Source organism: Tursiops truncatus, chromosome 4 (genome assembly GCF_011762595.2).
Source record: "Tursiops truncatus isolate mTurTru1 chromosome 4, mTurTru1.mat.Y, whole genome shotgun sequence".
Taxonomy (NCBI): domain Eukaryota; kingdom Metazoa; phylum Chordata; class Mammalia; order Artiodactyla; family Delphinidae; genus Tursiops; species Tursiops truncatus.
The window spans coordinates 64851080-64877534 of NC_047037.1; the positions used below are offsets into that span (position 1 = coordinate 64851080).

Here is a 26455-nt window from a genome sequence, read left to right on the forward strand (position 1 = left end):
AAAGTGGGTGGGCTTCCCTGGTGGCGCAGTGGTTGAGAGTCTGCCTGCCGCTGCAGGGGACAAGGGTTTGTGCCCCGGTCCGGGAGTATCCCACATGCCGTGGAGCGGCTGGGCCCGTGGGCCATGGCCGCTGAGCCTGCGCGTCCGGAGCCTGTGCTCCGCAACGGGAGAGGCCACAGCAGTGAGAGGCCCGCGTACAGCAAAAAAAAAAAAAAAAAAATCATATTAGCACCTACCTCCCTATTGTACAGAATAAATAAGACAGCATATGTAAAGAACCTGGCGCATAATATATACCCAATAAATGTTATCTCATTATTAAAAAAAATAAAAAAGAGTGGGTATGTATATATATATATGTATATATGTGTGTATATATATATATATGTACGTATAACTGATTCACTTTGCTGTACACCTGAAACTAACACAACAGTATAAATCAACTAGACTCCAATAAAGAAGAATCGTAAGAGTAGGGAGCTACTGAGTGAGAAAATATTAGCTATGAGTTGATAATTGTTGGGTGCATGGAGGTTTAATTCATTATTTGTTCTACCTTTGTATATGTTTAAGATTTCCCATAATAAATTTTAAAGAGGAAAAGCCATAGAAAGTAACTGCTTAAATAGTTCAGGTCACTGTGTCTTTTTTTCTCTTAAATTTCAGGTTAGAGGAGACAAAGGTAGAAATGATTAATTCACTCAACAAATATTTCTGTGCTCTGCGTGGGCACCTTTATAGCACTAGGTATTATATAGCAAAAAAGACAAACAGGGTTCTGCCCTTATGAAACTTACATGTTAGTAAGGGCTGTTCTTTGCATATAGTTTAATTTATGCAATTAACACTTTGTTTAGTCTATCTTCTTTCTTGAATAGTTATGTAACTATTTTGTAAGCATTTAAAATCTTGAGTTCTGAAAAGTTTGCTTGACCTTGTGACAAGAAGAGTTGTGTTTGATACTAGTTGAGCAGCTTATTCTTGTCACATGATCTTGACCAGGTCACCCTAAGGCCCACTTTTCTTGTAATTAAAGATAAGATAACTGTATCTACCTCTAATAATTAAATGAAATACAGATGGATTTGAATATACGAAACTATAATCACCTTACAGATATTTTGATGTTATAAATGTCGCCATATAAAAGTAACAGCGACAAGAATAATAATAAGGCTTGCCAAGGGTTTCATTAAGAAAAATCAAACCTGGGGCTTTCATAAAATTACAAAAAGTCTTTTTCTGTATAGATCTTGTCCTGTTAACTATATCCAAACTATGACTTTGTTTTTGAAAAGGAAGGAAATAAACAAAAAGCCTGTTGCCATGTTGGCTTATGTTCTATAAAACAGAAGGAAGAAGGATAAAAAAATAAAACAGATTTTGCCAAATGGAAAAGGGCAGATCTGGTAGGAGAGGTGTGTTTTTATTGAATATGTGGAAGATTGTTGGTAAGTTCAAAAGAAAATGGGCAGGGACTTCCCTGGTGGCACAGTGGTTAAGAATCTGCCTGCCAATGCAGGAGACACGGGTTCGAGCCCTGGTCCGGGAAGATCCCACATGCCGCGGAGCAACTAAGCCCGTGAGCCACAACTACCGAGCCTGTGCTCTAGAGCCCGCGAGCCACAACTACTGAGCCCGCGAGCCACAACTACTGAGCCCACGTGCCTAGCGCCTGTGCTCCGCAACAAGAGAAGCCACTGCAACGAGAAGCCTGCGCACCACAAGGAAGAGTAGCCCCCGCTCGCCACAACTAGAGAAAGCCCACGTGCAACAACAAAGACCCAACACAGCCAAAACTAAATAAATAAATAAAATAAATTTAAAAAAAAGAAGAAGAAGAAGAAAATGGGCATGTCCTTTCCTTGTGTGGTGGTGATGTGATGTGATAGAGGCTTGGTCCCACTCTGGCCATATTTGCCCCAACTTTAGATTTGAGCTACGATGGAACTCAGAGTAATGTAATCACAGGAGAAAATTCTGCACGTTTTTCTCCCAGCCAATGGTGAAAACTCCTGTTGCCAAGTCCAAATTATAGCTGGTAAATGTGTGTTTTTATGTAGAAATCTGTTTATGTTTCCAGCCAGATCTTCAGGTCAGAGCCAAAAGAACCTCTATTAAGTGTGACTCTAAGAATTATAAGTTTTTCAGAGCTGAAAGGGACCTAAGAGATCATTGAGTCTAAACCTGGTGCCAGGCATCTAGTTACAGCTTTTCAAATACTTGCTGAATGAATTAATTCCCTCTCTTCACAAGTGAGGAAACTGAGACCCAAGAAGATGTGGATCCTATCGTTTCTGACAGAACTCTTGAGAAATCTTGACTCTTTATCTGTCCTTCCTCTCACTGTGCACGTGATTTTGCTTCAGGCCTCTCAGGACTCTGAGGTTCCGATGAGGGGGTAACATGCTTTGTTTGGAAGGACCAGGTGTTGTTGGGAGTTTTGCTTGTCTCTGAATTTCTGATGTATGCTGTAAACTTTTTTCTTTTTCCTTTGCAAAAGGCAAATATTTAGTGTCAAGAATTCTTGTTTTGAGACTTCTCATTTTTGTGGGAAAAGATGAATCTTGGAAAATCAATGAGAGATTTTCTTTTCTGTCAGTATCAGTTCGAGCCTAGTGGCTGTAAGGTTTGGGGTGACCATTTAGCAGTCACTTCATTCATTCATGGTAAGTTGAATAACTTCTATAAGTCAGACACATACACTGGGGTTTATAGCCTTAGAACTTGTCATCATGGGTCTAGTGCCCTGAGTCTCAACGTTGGAACTGTTAGCTTTGTTTGATTTCATGCCACAGCTGGTAATTCCTTTCTATTTCAGCCAGCCAATGGGCAGGCATATAGCATTGTTTAGAGAAGTTTTAAAGGGGCAGAATATGTCATAGGATTTCAGGTTTGCAAGGGAATTAGAGATCATAACTCAAGTGCCTTTTCTGTCGTTTGACTCTCCTAATTTTTTTTCAATTTAACAAAATGTTTATGGGTGACTACTACAGCTGAGGCAATGTTGAAGGCCAAGGAATAGATCAGATACAACCTCCGATTCAAGCTTGGAAGATGCATATATACCCAACTTCTAAATTAAGGTGTTTCGTAGTAAATTATTCCTTAGTCATCATGCTTTGATCAGAAGCACAATCTTCGTCCTTTGTTGAGGTAGAGGGTGGGGGAAATAAATTAACTCTGTCTGGAGACATGCAAGAAGGATTCTTGGAAACAATTTCAATTGAACTGAACTTTGATGGCTAATTAGGGTCTTAATTTTCCAATGGGGGAATGGAATTTTAGGCAATAAAGCAACAAGTATAAGAATACAGAATATTCTGAAGAATATTCTGAAATCATTGCAGGTATTTGTTACTATTGAAATATAAGGTTAACATCCCCAGGTCTGTTGTTGGGTGCCAAGTGGTGCTTTTAACACACCATCAGACGAAATGTGTTGCCCTTGTGGGAAGCCCTATGCAAATAGCTCTGAGTTGTCTGGTAGACTTCCTTGAGCTCCTCAGGGATTTACCTGCTGATACCTGATGGCTTTGGGTTCAGGTGCCCGATACTTAACTTCCCCTTTTTATGACACGTTTGCTTGACTTTTTCTTCATGACCACCAGCTGATACCTCCTCACTCTGCCTCTCTCTTTGTGGCCCAGACCGTGGCTTGCTTTTACGTGTCTGTGACCCTGGGCTCTCACCTTTCCAGTTCCCATCAGCTCTTCCATCCCTTCAGGCAGATGGCTGCCTTTGCTAGGGTACCTCCAGCCCCTCCACCTCAGAAAACAGACTGTCTCATCCATTGCTGGTTACTCCAGGTATTACAAATGTCTTTCTCTTATTGAACTGAAATTTGTCCCTTTATGATTTCCTCATACTGATTTTCTTCCTACCCACTTAGAAAATGATGTGCATTCAAAGGAACTGTCAGGCCAGGAGAGAGAGAGGTGGTGTCTGTCTCAAGGGGGTAACCCATAAAACTCCTGAAAGAGGTCACTTTTCTGAGGAGAGCATGAAAACAGTGTCATGTGAGCTATTCACTGAACTTGGGGAAATGCCCAGAGTTTGTTGAAAAGAGAAGGAAGAAGAGAGATTTCTTTTTTTTTTTTAATTTTTAATTTTTAAAAATTTTATTGGAGTAGAGTTGATTTACAGTGTTGTGTTAATTTCTGCTATACAGTGAAGTGATTCAGTTATATATATGTTCTTTTTCATATTATTTTCCATTATGGTTTATCACAGGATATTGAATAGAGTTCCGTGTGCTATAAGGTAGGAGCTTGTTGTTTATCCATTCTGTATATATTAGTTTGCATCTGCTAATCCCAGACTCCCAATCCACCCCTCCCTCCCCTTTCCCCCAACCTTCCTTGGCAACCACAGGTCTGTACTCTATGTCTATAAGTCTGTTTCTGGAGAAACTTCTGAAATCCTTTATTGTCTTGTCTTAAAGTCAGGGTCCAAAAGTTTGTGGGCCAAGTCATTTCTACTCTTGTGAAAACAATTTCAAAGCTCATAGATGTATAGGGTGGATTGTAGTCATTTATCTACTTACTCACTTTATGTATTTCATTTATCAATAATAGCTTAAAAATCTATTGATGTTTCAGTAGAACTGGAACTGAAATCTGTGTCCTGTGACCCTTAGTCTAGTGCTATCATGATAACAGGTATGGAATGACAGAATTTGACTTGTAGACGTAGAGAACTCAGGCCCCCAGCCATGGGCACATTCATTCATGAGCTCACAGAAATAGGCAGCAGGCCTTGCTTTATTTATATGGTTTGGACATACCCTACCATAGAAGTCATCATCCCTTCTGCTACCTGGTAGTGGGGTGAGGAAGGAAGAGGCTCGGTGAAAAAGGAGATCCAGTCTACAAAAATTAAGAGTAGAGACGCGATATTGTTAGAGCAAAACCAAAATGCTCAGGAAGAACTTTAATCCACTCTGAAGTGCTTACCCTTCCTGTGTAGTGAGGATATAAGACTATCTTGATCCATGAAAACATACCAGAGGAGTGAGCATGATGCTTATTTCTTCGTGGCCCTTTGCCTTGTTCCTTTGGGTCTCGTGTTCGTGAGGGGCCCTAGTTGATTTGTAGGCTTATTTGTGACCCTGGCAACAACAGTAGCAGCAGCAGCTGGCTTCGTGATTATCTCCTCCTTTTACGGTCCACACATGTAGAGGAGTGTATGTTTGGCAGGGCTGGTGGGTTCTTAGGCATGTCACAGCCTCCGGGCGGTGTGACTTTCTAGAAGCGAATGTCGGAGTTTTCCTGTTTGCCTTTCGCTCTGAATCATCCTCTGATTGGGTATTCAGGTGAGAAATGAGATATTTTTGGTGTCTAGACTTATAAAAACTTCTTTGAAAATAGCAGGCCACAGCCGATAGGGACTATTCCAATGTTTCATTTAGTAATTTGACCCTTTCTCTTGAATGTCATAGTTTCTCTTCCTTGTTTTTTAAGAATCTATTTTAAAAGGTAAACCCTTTCCCAGGGATCGATAGTGGAGTAGGTGTGCACCCACAGGCTCATTCACCCATATCAACTCAATCACCACTGCTGCTACTCTTCTGAAATAATCTAGGACACATGCATGTATTCTGCAGTGAAAGTTTGGCTGATTGCTGGACAAGAAAAGTCTTATGGGGAAATAGGTTGCGGTCAGTTCTGTTGTGTGTTGAGCTAACCAATGAGGTTAGATTTGCTTTAGCTCCTGAGTTTCTTTATTGGGAGTAATTTACAATATTTGCATATTTCAGAAAATTTCCTCTGCCCAAATTAAGTGAAACTTAAGTTGGTTCTTTCTGAGTCAGTGGAAGTTTTTATCCCATTTTGTCTTTCCCATCAAGAACCTTAGTGATTCCTTCAAAGCTGAAATACGTTTATTTATTTTTTGTACATCTAAAAAGTAATGCATGTTTTTTCTTAGTAATGTAAATAAATCAAACAATATGGAGTAAATATTTTCAAACATGTTTCTCTATCAAGGAAAAATTATGATATGCATATGTGCCCCACTCCTAATATATACACCATATGAAGTTTGAGCACTCCTTTTCCTGCCTCATCTAAAGTATTATTAACACAGTTTGGAGAATGTGTTGCAATATTTTAAACTTTATAACACCTCTTTTTAAAGAATTATTTCTCCATTAAATTGTACCATCACATTATTAATAAACTATAGCTTTTGTTTATTGCATTGTTTCTTGTTTGCTATTTCTTTTTCTTGAATTCATCATATTGGCTCTTTTATGTCCTTTTTTTTTTTAATTTCTTCCTCCTATAGTACTTTGTAAAATATTTATTTATTTACTTACTTATTTGTTTATTTGGGAAAGGCTACATGGATGATATATTTTCTAAGTCCTTGCATATCTGAAAATGACTTTTTTTTTGGTTTCATTGTTAAGTAAAAGTTTGGCCGCAGTAGAATTCTAGGGTCAAATGTTCTTTACCTCAATATTCAACAAAGATTTCTATGTTATTTGTATCATTCAGTCTTTAGTGTTGCAGATGAGAAATCTGATGCCAGTCTGATTCTTTTTCCAATTTAGTAACTTTTTCTTGTTTGATCTGTAAGCTTTGTTTGTGGGATTCAGCAATTTTCCTACACTGTTTCTAGATACAGCTTCCCTCACCCTCACCCTCACCCCAGTATTTCTTCTCAGCATTCAGTGAATCTGTTTGATCTGAGGAGTCAAGTTTTTATTTAGCTAAGGGGGATTTTCTTGTGATGTTGGGAAAATGAGTTTTAATTTTTCATTTGCCGTTTTCTTCCTTATGGAACTCCTATTTTATGGTTTTGGACTTTTTCTCCCATTCTTCATATTGGTATTCTTTTTCAATAGTTCTACCATATGGAAGAATCCCTCTTGCTTGCTTCCTTTCTTTATTTTTAATTTTGTGGTGATGATGTACTCTCAAATTATAAATGCTATATACACCTGAATTTAGGGAGAAAATGTGCTTGGGGGCGGCTCTGAATCTGCTGTTCTGGTAGACCTAGCTCGCTTGTACTCCAAACTTTATCTTTTATCTAAATCAGAAACATACAGTCCTTTACTTGCCACTTTTTTCTTTTTAATTGGAGTATAATTGCTTTACAATGTTTTGTTAGTTTCTGCTGTACAATGAAGTGATTAAACAGACCAATCACAAGTAATGAAATTGAAACTAATTAAAAATCTTCCAACATACAAAAGTCCAGGATCAGACGGCTTCACAGGTGAATTCTATCAAACATTTAGAGAAGAGCTAACACTTGTCCTTCTCAAACTCTTCCAAAAAATTGCAGAGGGAGGAACGCTCCCAAACTCGTTCAATGAGGCCACCATCACCCTGATACCAAAACCAGACAAAGATATCACAAAAAAAGAAAATTACAGACCAATTATCACTGATGAACATAGACGCAAAAATCCTCAACAAAATACTAGCAGAGTCCAGCAGCACATTAAAAGGATCATACACCATGATCAAGTGGGATTTATCTCAGAGATGCAAAGATTCTTCAATATACACAAATCAATCAACGTGATACACGTTAACAAATTGAAGAATAAAAACCATATGATCATCTCAATAGATGCAGAGAAAGCTTTCGACAAAATTCAACACCCATTTATGAGAAAAACTCTCCAGAAAGTGGGCATAGAGGGAACCTAACTCAACATATAGTCCTTTAAATAGTCAGCCACAGGGTGTGTGTGTCCAGTCGTCACTGTGTGGGAGACCAGGGAACGGGTTTCCCTTAGATACACATGCCAAGAACAGAACAACAAGCATCAAGGCTATTTATTAGTTGTGAAGATCCATTGGCAGGTAGCAAAGCCCCTGTTTTACATGCTGTACATATATGCCCAGTGAGAGCAGCAGTAGGCTGTGGCCAGCCCTTCTGCGGGGTGCTGTCTGCTTGAGTTCTGTTTCCTTCCTCACTTTTTCCCCAGTCATGCCTTTCGATGACTATGTCACCAGGAGTGTCAGGGATTCTGGCAAAGTACCTTTTATTAGAAAGAATGAACTCATTAAGTGATTTCACTGCTGTTTTGACTGGTTTTCAGTATGTACCCCAAACTTTCTTTTCCAAGAGCCTTCCCCACCCCCTCACCTTTCTTGTCGAGGCAGTTTGAAGTCAGCTTAGGTATTGCTATCTTTTGCTATTTATCTCAAGCTCACGCTGCTGCCCTTGAGGGCGCCACCACAGAAAAGCCCTCCCTGATTGCATCATCTAGGCCAAGTAAAACTTCAGGGACAACATAGTATGATGGTGAACGCTGTAAGTGCTGATCCAGACTACCTGGGGTCACACGTGGCTCCCCACTCACTAGCTATGTGACTGTGATCGTGTTATTTAACCTTTTCATGCCCCTGTTTGCTTATCTGTAGAATGGGAATAATTGTTGTACCTGCCTCTTTGTGTTGTTGTGAGGTTACGTAGAGAATATCATATGAGCCTGCCATAGCCTAGAGCTTAGTAAATGTTTACCGTTGTTGCTATTACGGTTACCCAGTTCTGGGTTAACTGTTCTCTGTGCTGAGTTCTGGCATAGTTATTGCTGTCCTTTGCTTTGTACCGCACCTCCCCAAGGTTCACTAATGATGTGCCACACCCCGCCAAGGTTCACTTGAGGATTTTAAGGCTTTTTACCAAAGAAATACTCCCACAAGCTCTTTCGTCAAAATGATTGAATTAAATAATCTTAGCTCTCTTATGACTCTAAAATTCAACGCCCCAAGGTGTTATTACCAATAATAAAATATTAGCTTTTTATAACTTCATAGTTGTTTACAAACTGCAAAATACTGTATATTATTGAATTGATCTTCACAAGTAAGAATAGCACACATTTAATTTAACAAATACAAAAAATAATTAAGCCTCAAAGATTTGAGGAAGCTAGCTTAGATTTCACAGCAAGTTTCATGGAAGCAGTGATTTATTTCTGAATGGATAAAAACAAAAACAAAATGCATTTAGGGGACTTTTACGCCTCTTGACTTAGTATCAAATCCCTTCAAATGAGAGAAGGCAGATCATTTTAAATTCTCAAAAAGCAGCCAAAGTCATCAATAATATGTGTTTATGGCTAGTGGCCAGGGGCCACCAAGATAGCTTTCTTTGTAATTCTTTAGTGGAAATAAGCACATCTTCCATCCCAGCCTCCGGCGTATTCCCTGACAATCCCCTCACCGATTGTACCATGTACTTCTTATCCGTGGATTTGGTAAGGAAGCCCTATTGGGCTCACAGATCCTTTAGTTCCTTTGTAGTTTACGTAATCCACTCAACATGAGAACAAAACAACTTGATCCGAAAGAAGTGGTAAAAGTGGACATAGGGGATGCCAAAACCAAAAACCGAGGGCATTAACTCTTACTTTTGCAACTCTAATGTTTTAGGGAGATTTTCTGTGCATAGCTAATTTGGGTTGATCCATTCAAAAGTCAGGTATTTAAAACTGCAAATATATTATTGCATGCCGTACTTATATGAATCCTTGAGGGGTTAAGCTATTATTATCATTATTTTATCATTAACTTTTGTGAGTTTGACCTGTCCAAGACTCCTACCTTGTAAATTTCGTAAATTCCAAAATTGACATTGTTTTGTTGTCTTGTTTTTAATGAAAGACTTTCATATACTTTATCTCACTTGAGCCTTTAAATAACTTATGAAGGGGGAGGGTAGGGATAATTCTCCACCTTGTGCTAGTGAAGGGACTGAGGCTCAGAGAGTTAGGTAATAGTCCAGGTTTCCATAGTGTTAGGTGTCTTGGGGCAGGAATGAGACCCTGCCTTTTTCTGAGTCATGCCAGTCCATTTCTTTCTCTTCTGGCAGCACCGCTTTATTGTTACTCTTCCTTTATACTGTTTTTCAATGAAGGACACAAAACACCAATTGTCATGTTCCTCTCCAAGTAATTTCATTAATTGGTAGCCCACGCTTTTATGAGTTTGGTTGTAAAATCCTCTATTGCAATATTGTCTTTAGCCTTTTTAAAACTGTCTGCATCTTTACAGATTGGAAGATTGCACTTTGACATTAAAATACAGGCTGCTTGTAGGCCTTTAAAATGGAATTTTTTCCAAATTTTTGTTTGTTTTTATATTTATTTTGTCCATAAACTTCAGTAAAGATGTCAGTTTTTATTACTGTAGAGAAAAGTAAAATTGGTGGTACCCGGTGTAAACAAGCAGAGAGAGAGATCAAGAGAGAGAGAGAGAGCGAGCGAGCCCAGACACTCCCTCCTTTCCCCATAGTTTGTGTCATTCCCTTTAGTGCTTAAAGGAGTCTGTGCCTATCCTAAAACCACCTTCTGTTTTGACCTGTAGGTGACACATCCATGTGATATGTGATATGGGGAGGATCATCTCTAAGCCAAATCTCTCAATTTTTCAGTCATAGAACTAGTATGATAATTCTATTTCTCTCATCTTCTGGGTTTTTTTTTTTTTTTTTTTTGGACAGTCAGATGAAAATAACCCATTTGATAGCACTTTCTGGATCAGTAATTAAAGGATTTACCTTAAAATATGTATTTTTCATAACATTATTTTAGCATCATTGAGCTTTCATTCTTTCTATTAGAAATTATATATTTAGAGCAATGATTAACTGAATGGCCTTCAATGGTATATTTGATGTATGATGTGTATTGAAAAGAGCATGGCAGACTGTCCCCTGAACACAGATTTAAAGAGTCACGCCATAGTTTACTGCGCCGATATGTGCACTTGAGAGTCAGGGTCCTGACTTCAGAAAACCTGTCTCAGAACTGCACAGAGGACCTGGCTGGCTGAGACTCAGGTATTCCATTGAGAGATGATCAAACAATTAAATAAAAAGTACAGCAACCAGAAGAATATTTCACTGTGCACATTCAGGGAACGTCATCATTTTTATTATCATTTTACAGCAAGGCATTTTGTAACTTGAAATGTGCCTATTGGATTGTTTCCATTTCCTTTTAGCTCATTGAAAGCCATACAGTGTCACTTTGGTATTTCTCTTCTGACCCAGTGGGGACAGAAACCAGTTTTGGGGCATGGCAGCTACTACAGAAAACTATTTCCACAGTTACAGATTCAGCAAATGAGGCTCTCTCCCCTCCCCTCCACCATGTTTCTCTCCGATTTTAAGTTACAATCCTACCATGAACTTAAGTCATTTCAACTCTATTGAGATGGCTCTTGTATGCATCTGCTACCACCTACCCCCCCCCCCCCCCCCCCCCCCCGCCAATCCCTGATTCGCTAATGATGTTATTTTTCTGAGACATTCTTCTACTTCTGTCAGGCAAGGAACACTCTTGATGACTTGAACCTCCTTGCTTCCTCCTTCAATTTTCATTAAAAAGAACCTCCTTGGGCTACTTCCCTGGTGGCACAGTGGTTAAGACTCCATGCTCCCAATGCAGGGGGCCCAGGTTCGATACCTGGTCAGGACACTAGATCCCACATGTGTGTTGCAACTAAGGAGCCCATGAGCCACAACTAAGGAGCCCACCTGCTGCAACTAAGACCCAGTGCAAATAAATATTAAAAGAAAAAAAAAAGAACCTCCTTGGTTCCTTTGCTAGATCTGCAACTATTTCTTTTCTTTCTTAGAACTCCCTTTTTCTTTTTTTCTGTCCCTAATTTTTTAGGTGCCCACTCAGTGTTCTCCCTTTTGACCTTCTGTCTTCTCTCAGTAGAAGTCACAACTCTCACAGAGTCAACTTCCATCCCTGTCTATTTAATGACTTGGACTGGTTACGACTCTTGGCACTGTGTCTTTCTTTGACAACTATTGTGCCATTTATCCATAGAAAATCTTTCCACAGGGAACCCCTTCACATTCAATAGGTGTACAAATTCTACTCACGTCTTCCCCCAAAACTTCCATTCTGTTAGAGGTACCACCATATTTTCTTGGCTCCCAAATTCTAAACTCTGTGGTCACTGTTGATGTGTCTTGCTTTTCAAATATATCTATCACCAACATCTGATTTTTTTTTTTTTTTTGGTTCAAAATGACTCTCAGGTTTGCTCTAGTCTCTTCATTTTTGATGTCCTAGTTCATTCCTTCTCCATATCACAATAGACTCATTGCTCTGTGTTTTTTTTTCCCTTCCAACTGCATTTCTCTAACCAATTAGTCTTTGGAAAATGTTATTTTCCTTCTATGGCTTCTTTTGACTGCCACACTAAATTTCCTCTCTTAGTGGATTTTCAGAGTACTCCAAGACCTACCTCATCCTTTAAAGTACACCTCATCTCCCACTGTGCTCTTTCCATCTTTGCTCTTGCGAGGCTGATGGCGTCACTGTCAGTTTCCCATGTGAGTTAATTCTCCTTGTGTCTTTCTTGGTGCCTGAAGTATCCTCAGCTCTCAACTGATCAGGAATCCTTCCCATTTTTTAAAGGCCTAATTCGTACCCTCTGACACCGCCAGTTGTGTCTTCCCCATCTCTCCCTTCTTTGCATCCTGACTCTGTTGACTGGGTGGTGTGGTGAAGTGACATGAACCTAGGGTTTAGTGCCAGGAAGTTGTGTTACCAGTTATCTTCACATGCAAAATGGGAATGATCACTTAGAAAGTTATTTTGAGGCTTAGTTAAGGTAAAGAGCATAGAGTATCCAGTAGTATCTGGTTCATAGTAAAGGCTACAATGAATCAGTTAATGGATGGATCAGTTAATTATGTTTCATTTTCCTGCCACTGAATATGTGCCTGTTTGTGGACTGATGTCATTATAATATGTGCCTCCAAACTCTATATCATAAAGCCAGAATCAAAATACGACATGGGGGAGACCTGTAGAAATCACTTAACGTCACAAATCATAGAGCCTCAGCTTCGAAAGGATCGTAATCCAGTTCATCTTTCCTGTGATGAGGAAATGGGTGCCCAGATTTCTTGAGTCAACTGCCCAGGGTGACACAGTAGGAGAGGTGACCCCAACCCCCATCCCAACTGGAAGTTCTGGACTCACAGAGTTGAATGCTATCTATTATTCTCTTGTTATTCCCCTTTTAGAAACTGTCTGAAGGTTGGATCACAGCTCACATTCCTGTATCACCCATAGTGTTTATCTCATTGAGGGATATTTGGTAGATATTTGTGGATTGATTGATTCATTCTTTGTCTTGGCAATAAGAATTCTCTGGAAACCTCTATGGAGTATGTACTATACATAGGCTTATCACCCTTTTGATGCTTTTGACGCTGTTGTAAACACTCAAAGGGTCCAACATGTACACTTCTGTGCACTGGCTCAGCATGGTGGGGAAAGGAAGCGGGAGAGGAAGTTATGTTATATACATCTTGAGCAAATCAAGCTTTTCTATTTTTAGTCCTTGCTACTGTTTGGAAAGTACAACCCTGTTCATGGCAGTCTGGCATGTATTTCCTTAGTGCCATTTCAAAAAGGGAAAAAAATAAATATGGGAATTTTTTGTAGTGAAAATAGTTACTCAGTGAAATCACATTAAGTTCCTTCTTTTTCTCTTGATGAAACCTCAAACCCACTAGGCACAGATTCCTCAACCTCAACTATGCATGTAAAGGCTCATGCAGAGGAGGAGACTGGAGTCAGCAAAACCGAGGATGGCAAGATGTGCTCTGGTTCCTGAGAGACAGGGCAGAGAAGGCAGGGGGAGGGGAGGGAGCACCTCCATCAGTGGAGTCTTGGCCGGCTACCAGATGTTGCCCCTGGAGAAAGCTGAACTCTGAACTGCATAGATAAAGAGACACCTAGTGTTACAGCCCTTTGCTCAAGCTGCTCCTTCTGCCTGAGTGTCTTGTCTCTCTCTGCTCTCTTTCTTTCCCCGAGTGCCTTACAGCCGCTCCCCTAATTCAAATAAGCGAATTACTTCTCTTTAGCTGTTTAGGTGACAGTTTGGGGATTTTTCCAATCTGAGGCTATACTAGTTAGCATTTGGGAACAATAAAGAACTTTATGAAAGAGAATAAAATTACCTGGTCTCCGTTTAGATGGCTTTCTTTAATATAGCAGGCCTTGACTGGTCAGAAGTGGCAATGGTAGGATGGTTTGGAGTCAACTGCGAGTCTAGTGAGGCAGACCAGAGCCTGAAATGGGGTGGTGGCCATGACCATGGCGAAGGGGAGCTAAGAGTCCAGAGCCACTTGGAAAGAGGGGAGATGGGAACTGGAGGAGTCCAAGATGCTTTGCAGGATCCTGACTTTCTTCAGGAAAGAGATAGTTGCTTTCTATCCTAGTGTTTGCCAAATAGGAAATTCCTCTGAAAAATCAGAACTCTGAGGCAAGTGAGATGTGAACTTTACTGGAGGAAATGTGGATACCACTGAGCAAAGATGACTCCTCGTTAATGAGAGGGACTCTACAGTCTCCAGACAGAAACAGCTCTGTTTAGATAAAATTGTGACGATAGGGTGAGAATCATACATGGCTATAATGAATGCTGATTTGTGGATATCGCTGTATTGTTGTCATTGCTTTTCAATTGAGTATGTATTAAGCTCCAACAGGGTGCTATGAGTAATGCCCGTTTCTAGTTGATTTATCAGAACACTCAGAAGACTTTATAAACGCCCGTAAATGGAAACTCACAGCGCCCCTTCAAGGTGGTAGACGCTGCTGCCATTTCTACAGACGAGGACAAGTGAAGTGGATTGTGTTTGCTCTGTTGGCACTGTGGGTGAGAACACAGAGCTGTCGAGGGAGAGAAAAGTCTTTTCCCTGTCCCCGGGAATTGGGTTAGAATACATTAGTAAAGAGTTCTCCTTAAATGTGTTCAGAGTTGTGGGATTTTAATTAAATTGTTCCAGTTATTGTTAGCACTTGCATTAGCGCCCAATAACCAAATTCTAGGCCAGCAGATTTCAAATTGAGTGTGGGAAAGAATTAGGGGAGGGGTTGCAAAGGGCTTGTTAGATTCAGATCACTAGGCCCTGCTCCCAAAAGTTCAGATTTGGTAAATCTGGGAGGGGGCCTAAGGATTTTCCCTTTTAATGGGCATCTGAGGTGCTTCTATCCTCAGAGGCGGCTCAGTGTCCCTTCAAAACCTCAACCTTTTCCTTCTTGTAGGGTCTTTTTTTCACCACCAAAAGCTAGCCTCATGCTAGCCTCATCCTGAGACCAGGACTTGTGATTTAATATCTGTAGGGTCTCCTACCATTCGCTTAGTGTAATCCTCCAATTCTCTCATTTCCAAACACCCTGTGAGCCAACACTGACAGAAGAACCTGCTGTACCCTTAGCATTCTACAGGACATGTGGTTCCCAAGACCTTAGCCCACCTGGTTTTCAAAGTATCCCGGTGGGAGTTGTATTATTATTTTTCTATTTCATTGGTGGGGATTAAAACCAAGAGGGGATATGACTTGGTGAGATATCTCACTACTTTAAACCCTTTTGAGTGAAATTCAAGTGGGGGCCTGGATTCCACTTTGGACAACAGTTGGGGACAGAGCATCTAGAACTGGTTTAAGTGGAATGTGTCGTAAAGAAGAAAGTTCACGATGCAATAGGTGAGAGGAGGGCAGGAATGGTAGAAATGACAAATTCAGTTTTTCATTATTTCCTTGTTATTTGTCCTGGTTCTTTAATATAGACTAGGTATTGAACCATCACTAAGTAAATAGTAGCCATTTGATTATGGCTTGACTCTGAATATTCTATGAAAAGGAAACATTTCTCAGGAAAGCCTGGTAAGAGGCATGAGCAGAGTTGTGGAGTAGAGGAAGGCTTTTTCAGTGGAGCTGAGAACGCTGAGGCTTGAGACAGCATCATCCCTTGCCTCCTTTGGCTTCTTTAGTTTCTGTTGGGGGTAATAACAGACTTTTCATAGCACTTGTTCATTTGTATTCCCGAGGTCGAAGGCAGAAATGTTTGTTTTCTTGCGGACTCACATTCATTCCTGATTAAGGTGAATTCAACTTTCTGCTATGGTCCCATACTCACTTTTTATCAATGGCAACCTTTTCGTAAAAACAGGAATTCCTCCTGGGAGTGTCATTAATGTAAATTGTCTGTGCACGGCCCAAAATATATGTGATTCATACGATGTGTTTGTTTCCACATCTACACTAAGTCCCAGCTTACAATGACCCCTGCCCACTCTCTCCTTTCGTCATGAGGACCATGTTTATCCTTTGGATATCTGTTCCCTGGATGCCAGCCAAGCTTCTTCTATGCCTGGGGTTTGCACACCTGCATAATCTGACCACAGCTGATCCTCTGAGTTTGATCCTCCTCTACTTTTACCTAAAAGGACGCTTGTATTTGCCAAGTGCTAGTGCACATTGCAATGTTTTCCATCTATATCTTTACGTTCCTGTGGCATACATCTTAAATATTTTTCTCCCTCTAAGATCGTCTCACTTCTCACTGCATCCGTGCAGCCCTCTCTGATTTTCTGTTTTTTTGCTCTAGCATCTTGCGTTTCATATACTTTAATACTTACTTGCCTGTATTCAGCCCTATATTACAGTTATATGTGGACGAACTAACCCCTCTAATGGAATTGTAAGCCCCTGGAGGACGGAGAATCGATGATTTTCCTTTCTCCTTTTTTTTTTTCTTTAAAGTAATTCCTGTCCTTCATATCAATATGTAGTGAATATTTGATAAATATTTATGGAAAAGTGAATGAAACTGTGCTAAATGGGGAGATAGAAGGTGAGAGGGAGGAACGGAGCTTGGCTTTTAACAGTAGCTGCAGCCGTGACCTAATTCATGGTAACCTAATAGGCCCTTATACTCTCCGTTTCATGTTTGAAGGGAAGACCTTTCGCCTTTAACATTTCCAGCCTGGTGTCATGGAAAGTACAAGAATTAGAGCTCTGGAGCAAAATGTTTGAGTCCCTAATTTTAATTCTTCTGTTTTCTACCTGAGTTACTTGGAAAAGCCTTTTATTCTCTGATCCTCGGTGTTCTCTTTTGTAAAATAGGAATAATAGCTACCAGTCTCTATGATTGCTGGGAGAATTGAATGAGATAATATTTATGAAAGTGCTTTTCTACACTTAGGCACTTCTCTGTTGATAATGGCATCGTAGAGAGAGGGAGCTATGATTTTCTTTCTCCATGTTCTCAGCGGTAACTGTGTGTCCCAGGCTGTGTACAGTGGACTGGGTAGCTGGCCAGCAATGCTGCAGGTTCATAGGATATTTCCCAGAACTGTCTTGGAACAGAGAGTTTGACCAAGAGAAAACGATGAACAGATCTAGAATGATTATTAGGGAACTGATGCATCATTGATTGTTAGAAAATATGAGTCCTGCCCTTTTAGGTAATTTCCCCCATATTTTTTCCATTCTTAGCCTTTGAGATAAGACATGACGTGTGTTTTGCCTTTTCCCCTCCTGCCTGCTTGCTAGGACGTTGTCACTCTCACTTATCTTTTTCCATTTCCATTAGTCAGCTAGTGACTCTGAAAACAATACAACTGAATGCAGCTTCCTCTCTGAAGTTGTTATCAGTAACCCTGTTTTTGAAATGAGTGTTTCAAATTGTATCTTGTTAGTATCTGCACTATATCTTCTGTATTGTCGACTATCAAAGTACACTTACACTAAGTAGAAACAGAGTAATTTGGTTCCAGTAAGTGGCTATAAGGGAAAAAAACAACAACAACAATGAAAAACTTTAAACTGCTCATAATGTTAGCTAGGTTGTATTTATATGAATGTGTTAGAGTAACAGAACTTTTAAACTAAAAGAAAACATAAAGATCAGGTCTGAACCCATCATTTTGCTGTTGAGAAAACACAGGCTTAGAAAGGGAAAATGATTTGCCCAGGGTCACCCTACTGAATTAAGGCAGAACCAAGACAAAACGCCTCGTTTGTTGTTTCTCTACTCTCCTTGCCTACACATGCGCCTCAGTATTCACTAAAGGGATTTCTGTGGTTGCACTGGGTGGATAATGTGTCACGTTTCTGGGTCAACATTTCTAAATATTCAGTCATCTTCTGACATTAGCGTACTTACTAGTTTCTTAGGAGAAAATTACAATCCTGTCTTCATTTACTTGACAGTGAGTTTTGAGTGGGAAGACTGGGACAAAGAAGCATTGATTCAGGTCTCCCTGTGCCATCCTTATCACTTGGTTGTTTGACCAGTAGTAAATCACTTATGCTCTCTGGGCCTTTGTTTCCTTTTTGGTACGATTATGATATTGTAATAGATGTTAACTAAGGATCTTCCTGTCTTCAATGCCACTTCAATGAATCTAAGTGTCTCCATCCATTCTGGTGTCTCTCTTCTAGGAATTTCTGTAGCACTGGTTTGCACCTGCGTGTCCATATTGCATTCTCCACCGGTTGGAGGATGGAGTCCTTGCCTAATTTTTTTGATCTTGTTCCACAAGTGAGGCTGGAAATCCTCAGACAGTGCCTGTGCTCCTCTCTTCCATAAAGTTTCCACATCTGGAAGATGGGATGAGAGTAACTTTCTGCTTATTTCATGGATTCTTAAGAAGAACAGTTGAAATAATGTATGAGATATTTGCTTTGGAGAAGATGTTTCACAGTATAAGGTCTTCAGTTTTTAGACTGATTTCAGTCCTTTCACTGAATTATTATCACTGACATCTAAATCACTTCTTTGGGGGCATTTTATTATATTTAAGTGAAAATGCTGGAATAACTGCTTCAGTTCCCCTTCCAGTTCTAATATTTCTGAGCCTGAGTTACCTTTTCTATGCCAATCGTCTATAATCTCTTCACACGTTGCCAAACATCTCCTATTTGTAAGCCCTGGTTGATGGTGCTTAGCACACAGATTCAGAAACACAAAAGTTTAAAGGAATTTCTTACCCCTTATCTGCTTCGATGACAAGCCCCTTGGCTTTATAGCTTTGGCTACTTGACATGGAGTGCTTGACACGGGAACTGGACACTTTCCTTCGTTTTCAATTTTGGTAACGTTTTGAGGAGTCCTGAAAGGATTAAAGGATGAAAGGCGTGAGGATGATGAACCAATATATAATGTTACCATCACATTTCTAAGTATTTGAATATTTGCTTCTGGTATTTCTGTCGCATTGTTGGGGAGTGTGAGGAAGTGGTTTCTGGAATTTATCATGCCCCAACCCATTGGTCCTGTGTTATCAAAATGCAAAATCAGAAAACTGTCTTCTATGAGGTTTTAAAACAAAGTTAATTGCAAAAATACCTGGCATGGGCTATTTTCTACTGCATGCTACAGCAGGTACCAAAAATATTTCGTCAGTCTATTTGTTTCGTAGGTTCGAATGATAATTGTTCTTTCCCTTCCCCGCTCAGATATTATTTCCTTAAGGGTAAACCAAACTCTTTTTTTCTCTACCTTTTAAAACTTCTAATACTTGTATTATTTTGTGTTAATTGTATTAGCAAAACATTCCTGGGAAAGTTTCCATGACACTATATGATGGTATCTTTATAGCTATTTCAGTTGGCTATATCTCCTTTTTACACACACACACACATACACACAGGCACACACAGTGCAGGAAAGGCAGCTTGGTATAGTGTTGCCAAACTATGTGTGTGGACTGACTGGCAAGGTGGCTCCCCTAAGGATCCTGTTTCTTCCTCTATAGCTCGCCCAGAAAATCAGCAGCAGTGATTTTCCAAGTATCTTTTATAGAACTGCTTCAGCAGACGTTATTGGAGGCAATGGGAAAAACCCAGTGGGTGGAACTGTACCCTTCCCTGTTTGTACTTGAACCAGAGCAGCTCTGTTTTTATCTGTTTTAAGTAATGGGGTTCCGTGTATGATTTTATTTTCCCCATGGGGTTCTGCTGCTTAATAAAGGTGTGCCAAATGTCTCTTTTACTGTCAAATAATTGATCTTATTATGGTTATTTTTATGGCTCTTATTTTATCGATGGGTAGATACTGTATGTATTTTCTGTGTTATTATATAGCTATTCTCATACAAATTGACTTTTTAATTTTAAGGGACTACTTTAAGAGTACATTATCAATATTTATTTCATAAAGATTAGAGTCCAGTAGAAATAATTCCATATTGTGTGTGTGTGTGTGTGCGCGCGTGTGTGTGCGTGTGTGCACGCGCGCTTATTTGTGTGTGTGTATGTTTTGCTTCTGAATAGAGCAGTGAACAAAGGGGCTGCTTGTGTGTCCTCAAGCACGGACCACTTTAACCATAGCCCTGTCCTTCCTTACATCTGAGTTGGCTTAAACTCTGAGTGGGCCTGACTCTGGTGGGTTTGGGTCTGGTTGCGAGTGGGCAGCAAAGATAGTGGCAGGCAAGCTGTGAAATGTCATTATAGACTCATGCAATGTTCGAGCTTAAAAAAAAATAAAAGTGTACCTGGCAGGTTCATACCCTTCATTTTATAGAAGTGAAAGTTGGGTTTCAGAAAGGAAAAGTGACTCCCTGATGGTGTCACAAGTAGACCTGCCTTCTTGCTGTCATCCCTGTGAATGAGTGGGTCTTGTGCTGGCTGCTTCAGTAAGGCTGACTGTGCAGCAGAGGCCACTTGGGGTATTTCCATATAAAGGAGTTTATCGTAAGGATCCATGTGGATGAGGTCTGACACCAGAAGGCTCAAGGATGGGACCATGTCTCTTTCCTTTTTATTCCCCCTTTTCTTCTTCCTTCCCTTTCTTCACTCTCTGATCCTCTTCTTTGCTATTATTTGCATTCCCATTAATCTCCTCTCTCCAATAATTGCATCTTATCTTCTTACGTGCTCTGATTATTAGCCATGAACATGATCCTCTTGTTTTCTCATGACCACAGTTCATCCTCTTGGCAGTTTTGTCTCATGTTGCTTAGTTCATATTTATAAGAGAAGGAGGTTTATTGCCTAGCTCACCTTTCTGTCACAGACCAAAGGTTAGATTCACCAGGCTGTTTGTAGATGGGCTGTCCAGCCTTGCTTTTGTGGGTCACAGTGCTGTGCAGTGGAGTCCCATGGTCCAAAACATGGCTCTTTTGGCAACAAGGTCTGGGGGCAAGACTGTTTGCTTTAAAGAGATGTGTGTTGACCAAACATTATCAACTTTGGGTGAGTGTTCAAGGCCTGAAAAGGATGGGATGTTAGGGAATAGGAAGGAAAAAACTGAGGCCTGTGTCAAGCCTAGTGCTGAAGTTTTATCTTGATGTGTTTTGCTCCAGGTATGCTAGAACCATGAAAACCTCTCTTTGTTTCCTGTTGTCACCTTACTTTCTGTTTATTCATTGCCATACTCCCAGTTGCCGAAGTATTGTTCTACTTTGAATTGTGAAGATATTGTCTCTATTTTGAATGCTACAGTGTTTGCACCAAAGAGGGCTTTTTATGGCATTTTTCCTCAGGGTCCTTAACCTGTGGGGTAGATGACTCTTCTTACATAATAATGAGACTCGAGTTTTAGCCTAGCTTTGCACATTAGAAAAGTTGAATTGTATTTCTATCAGCCATTGGATAATAAGCTTCTTAGGGAAGGTTTGTTTGTTTGTTTAAATCTCTGCCTCCTCTGTGTGGTTTTACAGAGTCTTAAAGAACATAAGTGTATTTGATATCAGTAGGCAGCGGTGAAAGTCATATTATCCAGTAGACTGTGGCTTCTTGAGGTTGGGGATCATGCCTTCCTTAGACTGCTTGCTGCCTAGCACAAAGATTTCATGGAGCAGCGTGGGATAAGAGCCATTCACGTGAACCGACAATGAGTTACCCTGTGAACCCTGCTATCAGAGAGAATTAGACAAAGAAGAGTCAATTATCATGTAAGCTGGGTTATGGGTGATGCCTTCCTGGAGGAGTATATATGATGAGATAGATGGGTTTTTGGAAAGGTAAGCCCTTCAACTCAATGAGTGGGAAGAAGAATGCACATGAACTAAACCTTTTTGTTTTCTCTTTTCAACATTTTCCTCCAAATTCAATAAAATGACATTTCCGTTAGATAAAATAGGCCATATTTTCTGGAGTTCTTACTGCTGACTGCTGCCTGTCAACTCAGCATTACCGGAATCAGTGTGATGAGGGTGCTCACACTATTATATAGCGTGCGGGATTATATTAAGAAGCAGTGCTACTGTTTCCATTTTATTTTGATCCAGGTTTCTCTTACTCATTATTTGGATTGCCTATTGGCATTTTCATGGCATCCATAACCATATAAAATATACACTATTTACCCTATCAGATGTTCGTTGTGTTAGAAATGTACTTAGAGCAGTGGTTCTCAACGTGTGGTCCTCAGACCAGCGGCATCAGTATCACTCGGGAACTTGTTAGAAATGTAAGTTCTCGGGCCCCACCCAGGATTTACAGTCAGAGACTCTGGAGTGGGATCCAGTAATCTGTGTTTTAACAAGCTCTCCAGGTAGTTCTACACAGGCTGAAGTTTGAGAACTGCTGATGCAGAATTATATGCTTCCCAGTTAATGCCTAGCACCATCAGGTGTTAAGAAGCATAGGTGCCCCATCTCATTGAAGCCCCCAGCAGCTGATTTCTACTTTGACTCAAAATGCTTTGAAAAGTTACATACTCAGTTGACTGACCATGTCAGCCAAAGCATTTATTTTGAGACTGTGATCAAGGTAATGACTGAGTAGCTGTTGTTTATTGAATACTTAAGATGCAAACGATACTTGACATGTATGAACTCATTTAATCTTTACAACTGCATGACAAACTGAGACCCAGAGACCTTAGGTAAATTGCTTAAGGTCACAAAACTGGTAAATGGCAGATCCAGGTTTCAGACCCCTCCAGTCTGACTCCAGAGCCTTCACCACTACTTTTTTTTTGGGCAGGGGGGCTGCGTTGGGTCTTTGTTGCTGCACGTGGGCTTTCTCTAGTTGCGGCGAGCGGGGGCTACTCTTCGTTGTGGTGCACGGGCTTCTCGTTGCGGTGGCTTCTCTTGCTGCGGAGCATAGACTCTAGGCACGCAGGCTTCAGTAGCTGTGGCTCACGGGCTCTAGAGCGCAGGCTCAGTAGTTGTGGCACACGGGCATAGTTGCTCCGCGGCATGTGGGATCTTCCTGGACCAGGGGTCGAACCTGTGTCTCCTGCATTGGAGGGTGGATTCTTAACCACTGCGCCACCAGGCAAGTCCCACCACTACTTTTTTCTTGTTAAGGATGCTTTGGAAGTAGAATTCAATTAAAATGATCACAAAGAAATTCATTGATTATTTTCTCAGCTTCATCAAAGAAAGAAAGATGATGGATAAATGACAGATACTTAGTTTTGTTGCTTAGAGATAATACAGCTTTTCTGTATCCCTTTTGTTTTTACCAACCAGTATCTTTTTAACATTAATTTAGAAATAAGGGAATAATGAACTTTATTAACCATAAAAGAATACAAGAATGAAGTGAAATTCACACTGTATTATTAATACTGAAATAATACCATTGAAAAGAAAATCAAAATTGTATGTAAAAGGAATATACTATTTTGTGCCACTTGCCTCCTAGGGTTCCCTAAGATGAGATAGTTTTATATTGCTCAGCTCTCAGGGAGAGCTTCTTTTTTCTCTAATGGACCACAAAGGGAGGTCCAGGCATAGGTAGGGGTTGGGAGTCCCTTAGTGTTACACATGGGGTCTGCCCCGAGGAGTTCCGTGAGCTTTGTGAAATGCAATGTAAATATCACAGATTTAGTACCTCTAACATCAAGTGGTCTCTCTGATTATTTTGAGCAGTCACATGCGGATCTTGGCTCTTCAAATCCCCCTTCTGCGATGTGTCAGTGTGATCGCTTGGCCACCTCAAAGATTCTGGATGTTGTTGAGGATTAGGTCAGTTCATGCGTGTTTGGAGAATGACACTGTGGATTGGCTCTAATTCTAGGATGTTAACTTCCTAGGGTAGAGGGTGGTTCTTAATTAACTAGACCATGCCCCAGTCCTTTGTGTTCCTTAACCGCCTGAACGAGAACTCTCTCTGTAACAATGCTGATTTGATCGTCAGGTTCCTGATGTTTCTTCAGAGCAGAGGACTTTGCAGTTAATTCTGCTCCCTACCTCAAAAAGGAAATGAATACTTAACAAATAAATTATTATGCTAAGCAGGATCCATTTATTTCCATTTGTTAATAATGGATACTCTCGCCATTTTGCAACCACCAGTGCAATAATCCGTGCAGGCAAGAATCGTCTCTGGATACTAAAGTCATTGGGTGAAAGGTTTGTGGTGAGCAGAATATTAGCAGGGTCTCAAAGTGTCGCCTCACACATCATGTATTGATTTAAAAGGGAAGAAGACACTTTTACAGTGAAGAAATCTGGTGGACGCTACCTTAACCAAGTCGTCAAACTTGTCATCACTAAATGGCCAAATAACATTATGAGCTTCCTGATGTGATGCAGTGGAAAGAGCACAGCATCATGCATGGACTCTTCCTGACAAACTTGTGTCATCTGAATCTCGTCATCAGACAAAGCCATATTGTTCAACTTTTTATAAGGCACCGGCCTGAATTCTTTACACAAAGTCAGTTTCATGAAAGGGGAAAATAGGCTGGGGCCTGTTCTAAATTAAAAGAGACTAAAAAGACATGTCACCTCAGTGTATGATCTTTGATTGGATTCTGGATGGAAATTAACAACAATTGATAAAAGGACATTACTGGGACTTCTGGTGAAATGTGAACACGCATGCATCAGATTACTACTGCACCCACATTACATTTCTTGGGTGTGACAATGGTATTGAAAAGTTAGTTCTTAGGATATGTAAGCTGAAGTATATGGAGAGGAAGTTTCTGCAACTTCTTTCAAATAGTTAAACTACAATAACAAGCAAGCAAATATATTTTTGTTATTAGAAGGGGAGGCAAAGTGTTGGCCATTGATAAATCTGGGTGAAGGGTGTGTGGATGGAGTTCATTTTGCTACTTGTTCAACTTCTCTATGAGTTAATTTTTTACATAAGATATTTGGACGTAAAGAGTGAGTAAATAAATAAATACAAGTAATGCTCTTTCATGACTCACTGCTGGCACTCCTTATCTATCACCTGTAGTTAGTGGACTAGCGATGTAACCCAAATGGCCTCACATGCTATGAATTCTGGTTCTGGGCCCTATTTTAAAGTATATTTCTGTGTACTCACAGTGGGAGAGTCATCACCCTGTAATCCTAGTAGTGGCACTAAGGATTATGATTTTCCAAATTATAATAAGCCCTGATTGTGATTTGGTGAGCTTTTATCATATACATATTTATTGAATGAATGAAATTAAGTGTCTTATAGGAAATAATATCCCATGAATGGCTTATTCATGTGAGTTTTATAGCTGTTAATAGGGGACACAGTCACCGGACACCCTTTTTACCCTACTTCTCACCCTCTCATTCCACCTTCAGATGCCAGCCATTGCCATGGCAACCACCACTGCATAGGTGTGACCTAGCAGTACCTGAGGCAGTACAGCCTCAGCTGTAAAACCTTTCTCTCACTCTCTGTCCTGGGACTTTTCTGCTACCTCTGTACTTCTTGGGACAAGCATGAGGGCGTTAATATCCCTGTAGGTGATTCTAAACCAGTAGAGGACTAGAGCCAGAGGATGAACATTCTCTTCTCTCATTCCCTACATGGGACAATCTGAGGCACGTTTCATGGAGATCCTTAGAGGGTTCCCAGGAAAATGGAGCCCTAGTTATCCGTATTGGTGACCAGCTCAATTCAGCACCTTTGAATTGGCTTTCCCTCCTCTCCTGCTTAACTTGTCCGGTCCTTCAGTACTGTTTTTTGGGACTGATTCCCAAAATCAGTGACCTGCGCACAAGCCTTTGTCTCAGGCTTTGTTTTCGGCAGATCCTGGGCTAAGACAATGGAATCTCTCATAATACTTATTGTTGAAGAGCTTAAGAATCATTATTATTATAGTGACCACTTTATAGGAGGCCCTTTGGTATCTGGAAAAAGCATTAGGCCAAGAGTCAGGAGACTCTTCCTTATTGTTACTTGGCCTCGGGCAGGTCATTCAACCGTCAGGTGACTAGTAAGGCTGCAGTGACAGGGAGTTAAGGAGAAGACGTGTAGGTAAGTGTGTAGGATTCCATTAGCTGGTTATAGGACTGTGTCCTGCAGTGCGCAGTGTAAAGTGTTGAGAGTAGCAAGGTAGTTCCCGGATCTAAAGATGCTGTGGCAGCAGATGAAGCACCAAGGGAAGGGCTGGTGGTGAGACTTGTGCAGGACTTCAGTTGTTTGAACTGAGACGTTAAGTAGAGAATCAGTGGTGAGAAAGAAGCCTATCCTAGTCCATAATGGGGATTGAAATGTAGGAACAAAGTTCTTATCAGAAAGCCAGGTAGGGCAGCAAGGGGGGTCTTGGGTGAAAAATCTCACAGCATTAGGCTGGAACTTGTTCCATGGCATCAACCTAATATGAGAAACTGAAAATGGGGAGTCGTCCCGACTCAGAGGGAAGGCAGAATGAGGTCTTACATGCACAGGCTGGTCGGACACTATAATGACTTGTTTCGTTGCATGGCTCAGGGTAATTCTGTGACTTCTGAGGCTCCATGGT

The 26455-nt window shown here is 40.5% G+C and overlaps 1 protein-coding gene across 6 annotated transcripts in view; it reads left to right on the plus strand.

The window, feature by feature from the left end:
- The window catches only part of LPP (LIM domain containing preferred translocation partner in lipoma), a 700420-nt gene that overhangs the window by 312863 nt on the left and 361102 nt on the right, over positions 1–26455 (plus strand). The window lies entirely within an intron of this gene.